Below are 15,115 nucleotides of genomic sequence, written 5' to 3' on the forward strand. Positions count from 1 at the left end.
AGTTGAATGAAAGTGCTGAATGAAATTCTCTGTGGTAACCTGATGTAAATGAAAGTCATGTTGGTGCGAATTCTTAAATTTCTTGTAAGGTCACCGAGGGAGATTGTGCGTAGCTAAGGTGAGAAATAGTGATGGCAGAGCTAGAAACACATTCCATCAACCTCTTCAGTACAAAGACACATATTTTTTTTTTCTACCGGCAGGTGATGTCACTCAACCTAAGATATCCTCTCCTACTATAAGGGGTTAAGAACTAATTGCATTAACCCCTTCAGTGAAATGACTCCTAGTCATTTATTCTTTCATCTGGCTTACGAATAAATTTTCAATACGAGAGGTTACAAGGAAATTCAATCAATACCATTTATAAGACGACACGTTTTAAAGATGAAATTCTTACGCTCCCCAGGTATGTCATTATAGCTTAGGAAGACGTCTTGTAGTGAAGACTTTGGAAACAGGTTCCATCATCACCTCGAATACAATGACGCCTTATTATAGTCTTGCTACCATCAGACGATTTTTGTTTTCAGTTTGGCAAAGGAAATAAGCATACTCCGTTAGCCCGCTCAGCACAATGACATCTTTTATCAGTCTTCCTACCCCTACCTAAGTTTATTCAGATAAGCAAAGGATTTAACTATATTACAATATCCCTTTTAGCCCGAAGATGCCTCAATTTTATTCTTGATACTTCCAGATCATTCTACTTAACCAAGGAATAACCTCTCGTACGAAGGCATTAATGAATACTTTACCTAACCCTTCCAGTCTCTTCTAAGCTAAATCAAACTGTCTAAATGTGGTGAGAACGAACTGGAGAATACGTCAGCGTAGTGAGGTGGTTGGCCCCTTCAGTACAGTAGTGTCATTTTCAACTGCATAATTTTGCAGTAGACTGTATTCACATACATATCAAAGGGGCATAACGCAGAAATGGTCCACAGGTTTCCATTCGCACGTCCCTACAGAGTATCCTCGCTGTAGTTCTTTCACCAGAATTTGGCACAGCTTTACATCCCTTTTCAGTTTATTTCACGTGGCTCAGAGGTAATAAAAAGGAGTATTTTAGCTTTATATCCATTCTATAACACTTCCTCGTGGGTAGCACCCCACTATAGCGTTAATCTGTTTTTACCTATCAGCATTCAAGATGGAGAGCTGGCAGTTTTAAGTCAAGTTAAAGTAAAAAGAATAAAGTAGGGCTGAGAAGGAGGAGAAGGAGGAGGAGGAGGAGGAGGAGGAGGAGGAGGAGAAGGAGGAGGAGGAGGAGGAGGAGGTCAGGGTACACAGGGCAGTTCCATACAGGGTACAATTACCATGCGAGCGCGGCGGAAAGTAAAGGTTGTGAATGCCCGTGGGTGTTTTCCGTCCGTTCACGCCCACGCCTGTATACCCCGCCGTATATTGTGCCAAAGGACGTGTATAGGGTTCGTAAATGCAGTCAAGTGATGAGAAGGTACTGTACATGAACAAATCATTACCATTAATCGTACCTGGGGCGGAGCATCAGATGTTATGTTCCAGCAAACGCTTGAAAATTATATTTTGCTGAGTCATGGGAGCCTGAGTATATCTATCTACCTATCTATATCATTATCTATCTATCTATCTATCCATCCATCCATTTGTGTGTGTATATATATATATATATATATATATATATAAGCATAAAAAATGCGCAGGAATTTCTCACGTATTTCTTATGCTGGAGCTTATTTTTCATTTTAACCTTCCTGCTGTTTCTTGGTTTTTGCACAATGATAACATTAAAATTTTGATTACAGACATCTATTTAGAAAGAAAACAATTATAAATAAATAAATCTTTAGAAAATTAGGTGGTTTCACTATGTAGACACTTTTAACTATATATTATTATATTATCATGTATGTTATTCTAAACTTCACTGTTTTCACTCTTCATAAGCAACAATATCTAAATCCAAGGATAAAAAAAATGTCAGGTTAGCAACAACAAAGGAAAATTATTTCGAAGGTCCTTCGTGTGTGTGTGTGTGTGTGTGTGTGTGTGTGTGTGTGTGTGTGTGTGTGTGTGTGTGTGTGTGTGTGTGTGTGTGTGTGCGCGTGTGTTTTAATGAAAATATATCACAAAAACAAACAAAGGATAAACTGACAGAATAAACGTGTGATATTAATAGCTCCTTGTAGGGTTTAGCCTTAGGAAGGGCTTTGGAACCGATTTGGCTGAGCTGAAACCAAAGCCTAACCCGGAATTGATAACTGGCGGTTCCGCATCACTGGTTCACAGGATGTCGACACGTATTATGTAGAAAAGCCAAGAGGTTTGCAATATATCGATAGGGTATGGTATGTTTTGTGTTGATTATGGGTTGTCGACACGTGTTTGCCAGGAATTTCCATGGTTTACAGGGGGTCGTCAAATATTTAATCGGAAAGTCAGGTCAAGTACTTATTCCGGAAGTCAGGACCAGCTGTTTGTAGGCGATATTTCTGTTTGTTTTACCCCTTACCGTTTGTTGATATTTTGCTGAGGGGGAACGTCTCGTGCACTGAAGCGACTGGAAGCAACCTCCATTTACCTCTTCTCTACGATAACATAGATTTTTATTTGATTTTCGCTGCTGCCAGACGACTGCATTCACATTGTGGGGAGGCTATACGCAGAAGAGGTTAGGAAAGTCAGGGGAATGTTTGGCTTAGATACATCAATTAGAACTGGAAACCTTAGATGGTGTCAACACGAACCTAATTCAGAGTCAATGTGTTTTATATAAAAATTCTGGTGGTTTGGGGGATGTCGACTCAAATTTATATGGTCAGGGAGTCTGGAGGTAGCCAAGTACTAGCATTTAATCATCCCCTACGATTTTTTTCTAACTACTGTCATGCTCCTTTGCTGAAATTAGGCGAGATTTGGGACCTTCACTAAGATGACATCTTTTTTAAAATTTATTTCTGCTACTACCAGACATTATGATTCTGTCAAAGAAAGATCTCTCGTGGCGAAACAGCTAGAACAAAAGTAATGCCTAAGCATAAGTTCGGTAATATCTTTTAATTTATACTCTTACCGCTTCCAGATGAGTACCGGTATAAGAGTAAGCAATATAAAGGAAACCTCGAAATGAAAGGTAAAAAAAAATCAGGAAGTTTGTAGAGTGTCAACGGATAATAATGATAGATGGATAGACAGACCGACAGAAAGATAGACAGATAGAGATAGATACATACATACAGATACAAACATATAGATAGATATAAAGATATTCAGCACATTTTTGCATAGAAAGTCAAAGGGTTTCTGGTGTGTGAACAAGGTACGTATTACCCTTGATATATATGACATATGGGTCGGGTGGCAAAGGTGTGGAGAGAGGCCCACCATCCGACCCTCCAACCCTCCCACGAAACCTTACCTGCCTCGTGATAAACCACTCCCCATTATTCCCGGGGCAATGACGGCCAAACGAATCGGGGGTTTATATGGTGAGGACACAATCTTACATAGAAAGTCAGACGATTTTTAAGATTTAGACACGTATCTATTACCATCCATATATACAGTAAAATCCCTGAATCGCATCTCTTTGGAATTCGCTTCCCCATATTAGTCTCCCCACAATCTTCAACCCACAGCAGTTCAAATGAGCTGTTACAAATTTTTATGAATATGGGACAACTATAGTCTGGTGTATGGAATTTTTTCAGTATTTGATTTGTTTCTCCTTTTATTCAGCTCCAGTGAAAATAATTAAATAAATAATGGATCCGAAGGTAAAGACAGAGACCCACCAGCCGACCACCAAACCCTCCCAGGAAACCCTCCCTTTGCCTTGATAAACCACCACCCATATTCCCGGAATGAAGCGCAGGCCGAGGCAGCGATGGCCAGACGATTAGGTGCCACAGGGTTGGGGTAAGTAATGGTGCTGAGATAAGGGTCTGAGGAGGCATGACAGTTCTGATGTGTGGTCCTCAGGCATCAGCTGCATCTGCCACGGGATTATTAATGCCAGGATGTCTGGTCGACCGCCGTGTGTGTGTGTGTGTGTGTGTGTGTGTGTGTGTGTGTGTGTGTGTGTGTGTGTGTGTGTGTGTGTTCTGACTCTCCTGAAGGTCGCTTGGCCCAGCTGCCCACAAGTCACTTAAGAACCAATACCGTTTGTGTGTGTGTGTGTGTGTGTGTGTGTGTTCTGACTCTCCTGAAGGTCACTTGGCCCAGCTGCCCACAAGTCACTTAAGAACCAATACCGTTTGTGTGTGTGTGTGTGTGTGTGTGTGTGTGTGTGTGTGTGTGTGTGTGTGTGTGTGTGTGTGTGTGTGTGTGTGTGTGTGTGTGTGTGTGTGTGTGTGTGTGTGTGTGTGTGTGTGTGTGTGTGTTCTGACTCTCCTGAAGGTCACTTGGCCCAGCTGCCCACAAGTCACTTAAGAACCAATACCATCTAATTATAGTACAGTAATTTTTCCTGGTTTAGGGTACCATACATAACAACCAAATAATAAGTGCATTATGGTAAGATAGGCCTCCTCTTTAAAGATCACCTCAGTGCAAAGGTATACATTATTCCACAAAATCATTCATGGACCAGATTCATGATACCTAACCCACTTCAGAAGGACGATTAATTTGTTTTTTGATACTACTAAACGACTGTAATTAACTTAAGACTCCATAGAAGTGTAAAGGTTTTAATGAAGGCTGAATTTAACTCCCCCTGTTTGTAAATTCTCTTCTAATCTGAAAATAAGGTCTGGTGGTCCCAAAAATTGATTAAACATTACGTCTTCGCCCCTAAGGTGTTAAACCATATCAAAAGGCCTTCCACAACAGCACATCAGCAACACATACACACAAAGGTACAAAGTCATCCCTTGTTCTGGGTGTACGAGTATATTCTTGATTCCCAAATGTTTGCCCCATAAGTATTGTACACACACACACACACACACACACACACACACACACACACACACATTCTTGAGATCGCTTCTTCGTCAACAAGAATATTTAATCCTCTTTTAAATTCTTGACCACGACACCTCCCTCGACCTTACTAAATCAATACCCTACTTCTGCAGATCTGACTGAACCCATGGAGATCTTTCCGTCTATGATTTCTACCGATTTCGTGGTGAGACTGTCAACACCCACCTGATTGTCTCCTTCTACCTTCACTCCTTCATCTATGCTGAGGTTTGCATGAGAAAATCTAAACCTAAGATTGGGAAACCCTTTGGCGTATTATATCGATGCTCACATATACGCAGCCTCAATGGTGGTAATCTCGTCATTTTTTGACTTTTTACAGCACGTATTCCTCACAAGTTTTTTTTCAGTATCAGGTAAGTAAATATTTTCCTTTACGTTTCTGATACAATAATGTCGATATAACAAAGGCATAACGTACAAAAGGATGATAAGCTGTAATATGCACGAAAAAAAATAATGAAGAGGTGCTAAAAAGCCGCCTAAGCTGAAGATAAAACGATCCCAAGCGAAAAAAGCTCAAAATTCATGCAAAAATATATCATACACCTGTTTCACGATCTCTGTAAAAAAATAAAAACACGCGTATCGCAGGTTTGCCATAGTAAGCCAATTTCCATTCATTTGACCCTCTTGAACATACTTAGATCATAATCCAGTTTTAGCCTAATTAGTCAGGTTCATGTGGAGGTTTCGTTTGAACAAGGTAAATATGATGAATGCGGACTCAAGACCTGAATACTGATGTGGGTCTGTGGTGGCATTAAAAAAAAAAAAAATGCATATCCAGAGCATCTGTTCGTCCTCAAGGTAACAGTGATTTATGTATGGAACGCTATAAAGCCTGTACGCAAGAGTTTTATGGAATGATGATGATGATGATGATGATGATGATGATGATGATGATAATAATAATTATAATAATAATAATAATAATAATAATAATAATAATGACAATAGCAATAATAATAATAATAATAGCAACAACAACGACAACAACAATAATAATAATCATCATTATCATCATCATCATCATAATAATAATAACAGTAACAATCATAATAATAAATAATGAAAATAATAATAATATCAATAATAATAATAATAACAATAATAATAATAATAATAATAATAATAATAATAATAATATTAACAATCCTTCTACTACTACTACAACTACTAATAACAGTAGCAGTAGTAGTAGCAGTAAGTAATAATTATAAATAGTAATAATAATAATAATAATAATAATAATAATACTTCAGCTAGGAATGACGAGTCTAAGAGGCTTCCTTTCACCAGAAGATATTTTACCACACTCTACAAAAATGATGCACTGGTCTGAGGTAGTCGCTTCGAAAAATCATTCAACTATTTAACATTCTACAGTGTTAGATTACAGGAGGTTTAAAAGTTACACCTTTGTTTTAATTATCCACAAAATAAATGACACATGCAGGGAATATCTACAGCATGAAAAAAAAAATGATATAAAATATAACACTAATTACCAAACCACATCTATGTCAGATCTGGTAAAGTGAATTCAGTCGAAAAAGAGCAATGGCCTACACATATGATTATAATATTAACCTAAGTGCACGATATCTCTCCATAATTACCAAAGCCAAATAAGAGTTTTTGTTCGTTAGCTGTCATGAACAAATAAGGTAACGAAACCAAGGAGGGTAAAAAAAAAAATGCATGAAGCTGGTGATAATAATAATAATAATAATAATAATAATAATAATAATATATATACATATATATATATATATATATGAATGATCACACAGCTGCGTTACATATAATCAACTCAGATGGTAGCTATAATTCAAATGAAGAACTGTGTGTGTGTGTGTGTGTGTGTGTGTGTGTGTGTGTGTGTGTGTGTGTGTGTGTGTGTGTGTGTGTGTGTGTGTGTGTGTGTGTGTGTGTGTGTGTGTGTGCGTGTGCGTGTGTGTGCGCGCGCGCGCGCACTTGAGTGCTTATTTATCAGTGTGTGTGCGCGAGCGTGTTTTGCCAGAGCGTTTATGTTTTGTATCCATATGTGTGTTTTAGTGTGTGTATTTCTGTGTTCCGACTCAAAGCCAAACATCCAGCACCAGAGCCCCGTTGTTGATGGTACACACTCCCTGCACACACGCGATGATGGAGCTCTGTGAACCTCCGTGTTGAACCGGGAGAAGCGGGGACAGAAGAATCAACACCCACACGCCACAACCCTCGGATGGAGAGGTTGGTGTGGCGGTCGAGTGAAAGGCTGAAAACTTTCGATAACTTTGGACTTTTCGGACCATTTGTATCCTCTGGCAATCCCGTCAAGATTGGAAATGAACACCGCAACTTTGTTCTTCCTCGGATCAAGAAATTTCAGAGCGATTTGTTTTTTTTTTCTCTCCTTCCTATTGCGGTGTCCGTGAGAAATGGATCAATGGCAGTCACACCCAGAAAAGGGGGCTGACGAGAGCAAACACGGGAGGAACAACGTCAGTGGCCTTGTTGACGCAGTTTGCTTCCATCTCAACTGCGTCTGACACCAAAAGTCCAACATCACTGACAAACGGCAAATGTGCAGAGAGTTCTTCGAGAATGAAACCGATATATGGCTACAGGGCTGTGGGATAATGCTAATGGGAAGAACCAAATCCTGGAAAATTAACTAATACGAACACTTCAAGCAAAAGATACTGAGGCACATTACATATCAAAGACGCTGACAGCTGGCAGGAGGAAACGCAAACTTAAGGAGACCATCCGAGCTGACCAGTTCTGCTCTCTCGCATCAGTCAGTGGCAGAGAAATGAGATGAGTATCCAGGCAGGTGCTACATGCCCACCGGAAAGGATTATAGCACCCGCCGTGCTACGTATGGTGGGTGTAATAAATCTAAATCTCTTACATACTGAGCGCGGTTTAGCACAAACTGTTTTGGATCCGAGGCCAGAACATCTTCCTTGGCGGACGACACTTTACTATACAAGAATTCCATGTAAAATATTAAGGAATAAATGAAAACATATCCTATTATCAGTACCACAACTCATTCATTATCGTTGACAGGTGTGTGTGTGTGTGTGTGTGTGTGTGTGTGTGTGTGTGTGTGTGTGTGTGTGTGTGTGTGTGTGTGTGTGTGTGTGTGTGTGTGTGTGTGTGTGAAATTTTTCCTTCTACGTTCAAATGACTTTTAATTTAGAAGAGTATAAAAGTAAATAATGCTTTAACTATTATGCCATAGTCAATATTTTGCCCAGATTTACAAGCTATGATAATACGTATCACTCGACGAATTTCTCTTGATCAAGAGGTTAACATTTACCTTAATTCCTTACATCCTATCAGCCCAAATGTCTCAATACAGTTGAAAGATGTATGGAGGAGGCGGCTGAATCGGTAGGGAGGTGGCCTGCTTAATGGGGCAGGAAACAGTTTAAGGATTTGAATTTCATAAAGCAGACCTTACTGATCTACCAGATGACCCACCGACAAGTAAGAATACCCCAGCTAATTCCATTACACCAGTCATAAATGAGGAAGCCCTAGCATGTATTCAATATGGACGGCGGGTGTTCCAGCCGAAGTGGTGACATGTGGAGGTGAATGGTATACTGTAGAAGACTACTGGGTTTTGGGAACAGGCTTTGTAGCCTATGCCCAGGTTCGGAAACAAAAAAAATATGCGAGAATGAACACGTCACATCTCTAGGGCACACACACACACACACACACACACACACACACACACACACACACACACACCACAAAGCAATGCCCTTCCTCGGCATGAAAGAGTTTGGAGCGCACAAAGCTCCAGTCTTGTGCAAGAAGCTAAGGCATGCGAGGGAGGGAGGCATGTGAGGTAGACAGGCATGTGATGGGAGCATAGAAGCTTATACATACATACTCGTACATTATATATATATATATATATATATATATATATATATATATATATATATATATATTTTTATATATATATATATGTGTGTGTGTGTGTGTGTTTGTGTGTGTGTGTGTGTGTGTGTGCAAGAGAGAGAGGGGGGCAGGGGATGATAGGGCAAGCTGGGTGGGTCATGTAGGGCTGTGCATGACCACCAAGCAGCAGCTGGGGTGAGATGTGCACTGCCCGCCACGCCCCGCTGCCCACCTTGCTACCCGTCACCACCACCCCTCACCCACGTCCTTCACCCAGCCCCCTCCCACTCACCCACCTCCTCCCTCATCCATCCTTCTCTCCCACCTTTCCCTCTGCCTCACACACCTCCTCCCTCGCTCATCCTCCTCTCTCACCCAGTCCTCTCCCTCACTCACTCACCCTTCCCACCAAACCTCCTCCCTCGCCCAGCTTCCTCTCCCATCCAGCTCCTCCCTCACTCGGCCTTCTTCCTCCTCCTCGTCACTCTTGCTCCTCCCTTCTGTCCTCAGCCTGCCCCTCACATGCCCTCCCTGTCCCTCCTGCTTTCCTCTTAACCTTCACTCCTTTAATCTACCGCCTCTCTGTCTCCCTTCTTATCTTCTCCTCTGTCTCGTCCATTCTCTTCCTATCTCCTTCCTTCCCTTCCTAGTGCATTCAGTTTCCCTACTTTTACCCTCCTACCATCCACCTTAGTCTTTGTCCTTCTCATGAACTTCCTCCCCGACTCCTCCATTACCGCATGTGCTGCCCCATTCCTATCTTGCTTTTATCTGGAATTTATCTCTCCTTATTAAGCTTATTATTTCCCATTTCTGCTTTTCCTCTTCCCTCCTCATTGCTTCCCATTTCCAATCTCGTTTTTTATCTTACTGTTTCCGATTTCCGTTGTCTCTACTTACCTTCTGATCGCTTCTAATTTCCCCTTTTATCTATTTTGCTATTTCCCAGTCTCGTTTCTCATTTTCATTCTTTGCTGCCTTCAGTCCCTATATTCTGCCTTACATCTCTCAGGCTCTTACGTCCCTAAATCTCCACTTTCATTCTGCCTTCAACTCTCACATCTCACAAGCTTCCTAAATCCTTCCAGGGACAAATCAAGCAGCCTTCACACTTTAACAACACATGCACACACACACACATATATATACACATATACACGGTATACATGTACCAGCAGGGTACCCGGCGTTGCCCGGGCCAAAAAGGCGAACACTCTAATCCTATTTGTTTTAGTTCAATCTTTCTACTCTAGAAAGACCATGTACCTATTATGCATTGAAGAAGGATTGTAAGAGGTCCAGGAACTTTCTATATCAGTTTTCGCAGACTAACGCACAGTATTTGGGCGCACTTGTTTACTATTACCAGTGACCTCGAATGACCTAGGAAGTGAACCTCACATAGCCTATGTCCGAAACGGAGGTCAAGCGAGTCACCATGCCGAAGACTGGGCTGCTGGGTCCAGTCGTTCAAGCGTGTATTACCGGTGACCTCATATGACCTCCGACAGATGACCTCAAATGACCTCGGATGTCAACCTCACATAGCCTATGCCCGAACTGCAGGTCATGTGAGTCACCATGTCAAAAATTTGGCTGCAAGGATACCCGGCGTTGCCTGGACCAAAAAGGCGAACACTCTACGAGTGACCTCAAATGACCCAGATCTGAATTTTGACCCCCCTCAAACCAACATTGGGTTACCCCGATTCAGAATATACATGTCTGTTTTTTTTTTTTGGCCCTTGGTCTGGGCGTGGCTGAAGGACAAGCAAACAAACAAGGCGGCTCTTCTATATATACAAAATATAGATATCATCCTACCTGCATAATAAATTACCCAGGAGTGATGAACTGACCCCCTCTGCTACACACACACACACACACACACACACACACACACACACACACACACACACACGAGTCCTAAAAAAATATGTCCTTGGATGAAGACCTCGGCATCGGTGACGTAAGAGGGAGGAAAATATACCCCCCGTCGCATATCACTTCGCCTCAGTTGCCACCAGGTTTTAATTTAGCCTGATTCAATGCGGGTGAGAGTGTGAGTGGCGGTGGAGGAGAATGGATGAAGAGAACCCAGGGTACTCGCTCACAATGGTCTGGGAGAGGCAAGGTAAATGAATGTAATTAGCTCATCAAAGGACTATAATAACCCAGCAACGTTACCTTTCAGTGCAGGGAGGGGTTAAAAAAAGAACGTGCATACCTACGACCAGAGTTAGTAGAGGGATATCTTAAGGTTAACGTAGTGGACACAATTCGCCATCAACAAATATACGTACAATATATACAGAACCATGGGACAAGGCTAGGAAATCTTCTATATATTAAGAAATACCAAATGGTCTACACAGACTACAACAGGTCCCCTTTTTTAAAACCTACTAAAGCATATCCCACCTACAAAGGTTTTATTCTGCAGTGCCAACACCCCCAAAGTAACAACCTCAGCATCGATACTCCTAACTCTACCTGCCGTCCACCCGAGTCTCGCACCTTAGGACGCATTCTCGCTGGCATTGGAGCTTCGTAACACTTCTTCCTGAGCGATTTATTTTCCACACGACACCATAATATTCTCATAGTAGTTACTGACACAGGCTATGTCATGAAAGACGTAAATGGCGATCAATGCAACATTAAGATCAAATACACAGTGGGAATCGCCAGGGAAGAAGTGCTAAGAACTTCACTTACGCCATTGAGAATACGGACCCTTGTCTGGCAGTGTCGGGGCCTTGTAGCGACCGACGGGGCCCTGTACACGGATGATCTAAGTCCCTCTCCTCTGACTCGACTACGATTTTCTATTTACAACGCCGGCGAAGATCGTTCTGGATTATATTCGCGGCCATTATGCACGACGGGCCGGGGAGCTCTGTATCGGGTGGTCCACGAGGCTCCCAATATAAAGATTTAAAAGTTTATGGGCGTGTAATTCAGCGGATGAGGAACGGGGATGTCCACCCGGTGTCACAGCTAATATATTCATCCCTGAATTATGGGTGCTACGCCGAAGTCTCTATTTTTCCCACCAACAATGGGGATCAGTCTTTTATTATATTGTTGTATCAATCCTACTTTAGGCTTCCTAGGCCTCAATCTGGTGCGACAGAAGTTTCTCCCCCTGAGCATTTTTTTTTTTTTCGTTTTGGGTGTGTAAAAGCCTACTGTATGAGATTATCATTAACGCTGTATTCTTATGCTTCTCTGATGTGCTTGACTTCATTCTCCTATGAATAAATCAGGAAAAAGAATCAACCGTGCAAATATCCAGTATCTGTCAAACCACATTATTCTTTAGGAAGGTGCAAAACGAGGGAGGGGGTTAGTAGCTGTGAACAAAAAAAAAAAAACTTTTTCCCTCCTTGGTAATATCATGTTTCATGATATTGTTCTAGTGGCAATCGCTGAAGTTGTCAAATTTCACTGGTTTACCATACTTAAGTGTTGTACCTTCAAAAAAATTTTCGTATGAATAAAATGCACGTGATGAGAAAGTTTATGCAAGTGCCGTACGATTTCCACCATATATCTCTTACACCCTGTCTACCGTAAATCAATATTCCTCGGCTTCCACACTCATCATGAATAACAATTAACTTATGATACAAAACAGAAGTGATTTATAACTCTGGATGGTGGCGAGGGTCGGGGTACTCCGCGTCCAGCACTAAATTAAAGAATAAAGCCACAGAGGGGTTAGGAGCAGGGTACAACTGATAAAAGACGCAGACGTTGAAACAGAAGACAGTAATAGTAGAAGTGTAGGTTTGGTTAACTAAGTGCTGCATCAAAAATAAAAAGAACATGTTAATTCCTACAACACAGGCTCGTTACATGAAGAGGACTCGTATTCACAACATCAAGTCCTCGGAGCAACAGGTTATTCTCTTTTTACTATAACTTGACCGAAAATTGTCCTCTATCCGTCTTGATTGCTGAGCTGTAACAGGAGATTAACACCAGAATACGCTGCCAGTCACGAAAAAGGGCTATGTAATGAATGCAAAGCTGTACTGTTGTCATTTTCTTCCGCTAAGCTATGTGAAATAAGCTGCAAAAAGACGAAGATATGAGCACTGTTAGAGTAAAGGGAGACTAATACCAAAGTGACCGTGCCACCGAGTCGCCGACAGCGCAATAGACTACCTAAGACCTCCAGCCCCGCCAGTCCTTTCACTAACGGCAGATATATGGCTCCTCTAACACTGCTCAGCTGCCAAATCAGTACGGTCTAGAACGTTGCAAAAAATTCCAAGACGTTGGGGGAAAAAAAAAGTTTTCCAAAATTTCGCTAAAATAACGAGAAAATTTAAGGAATATTGCTAGATTTCACACCGCTGACATCCAACCTTCCAGAAATCCTAGAAAAAAGGCATATATATATATATATATATATATATATATATATATATATATATATATATATATACACAGATAGATAGATAGATAGACAGACAGATAGACAGATAGATAGGTAGGATAGATAGATAAATAGACTGATTGATTGATTGATTGACAGATAGATAGATACATAGATACAGATATAGAAGTGATGGCAAACTCCCAAGACCCTTTACATTTCCTACCTCTGGTCATTCAGATCTTGTGATAGATGGAGGTGGATATCTCTAGAGGTGGTGTCAGAAGCGATGAATTGGCAACCTTCCTTCACCCACCCGCCCCACCCATGACCCTTCACCCCGCCCTCACGCCCACCGCCATATCTTCCCCACAGTGCATAAAAAAGGGGCTTCCATGAGGGATTTCTGAGGCGAGCTAGGTTTATGGGTGGGCCTTTGAGCTGTATTGGCGTTTGTATAGGCGACGGGAGGCTTGGTGGCACTTCTTCCCTAGCCGCGTATTTTGCATATAACACTTTCATATTTCCCTGCGTGTTGGTTGTATCTTTAGAATAAATATCGAAACTGTTTGCATCTGCAGCATATCAGAGGGTATTAAGGTGAACTGGGAAAGTTAAATCACTGAGGAAGAGGTGTTACGGAGTCTCGCAAAACATAGTCTGCATTAGTAACATAAAAGTGGACAATAACTCTCCCATAATCGAGACAAATATAGTTCTGGTCCAGCTTACGTCAGACGATTTAAGTAAACTGAGATTGTGTCATAAGAGCCTGGAAATGTTAAAGCGCATGAAGCCATTTAAACAGCTGGGAAAGAGCTGTTTAGAAGTCCCTTTAGCCAAAGAGAACACAGCCCTTTAGGCGGGGGTCAGAATGCTACGGCATGGTCTAATGCATACACCTTTATAATGGGTCACTCCCCCCCGGCCACACTGTAAGGGGGAGCTGAGCAAAGGGAACAGAAAAGTGGTGAGGAGAGGGAGGGATGAAGGTCACGGGAAGGTCAAGCTGCAAGTACTTCAAGTTCTCACATATAAGTCGGGGATGTCTTCAAATATATAACAGCTTTTTCCATACAAATGGTAGAGTAAAATGGGGGAATTGGCAAATAAGGTTTAATTGTTGCAATGGAACTGTTGCAGATCATTTCTGTGTAATTTGTAAAGAATTAAACTGCAAAACAGAATGTCAAAAAAGGTGACTTACAAAGAGGAGTTGCTGTACTGCATGGCTGAACTCCTCCCGTGGTCTATATATAAGGGACCTCATAGTTAACCTCCCCGCTGGACCATCGTGTTAAATTCTTTGACTATAGATTACCAGCCTGCTTAGTAAGTCTGGTACCAGCGAAGAAGTTTCATCTCCAACATTTAACTGTCGATCTTGCGTCGCGTCAATGTCTGTGATGCTATATATATATATATATATATATATATATATATATATATATATATATATATATATATATATATATATATATATGTATGTATGTATGTATGTATGTTTATCTATCTATAAATATATATATATGTGTAAAGAGCTTATATTAATGCCTATTGACTGTAAAAGACCTCTATTGCGCCCATGGTCTTACATAAGGGATGGTGTCGGGAATTTTCAAAAGTCATCTGAAGGGGGACCAAAAGCCTTGGCCCTATTAACTTCACGACTATGCGCCATTATGCTGAGTACTTTTCAGGCAATATCCCACATGCGGCAACGTATGCAGTAATGAAGTTAGGCAGGCGATCCATTATATCTAAGTCCTATTCTTCCCCTCCAACACAACCTGCTAATGTCGATGTTGTGTCCAGGTCCCCAGACGTACTGCTGGGTGAAGA

Source organism: Coenobita brevimanus, chromosome 91 (assembly GCF_032717465.1).
Source record: "Coenobita brevimanus isolate Jiangsu-jjx chromosome 91, ASM3271746v2, whole genome shotgun sequence".
NCBI lineage: Eukaryota > Metazoa > Arthropoda > Malacostraca > Decapoda > Coenobitidae > Coenobita > Coenobita brevimanus.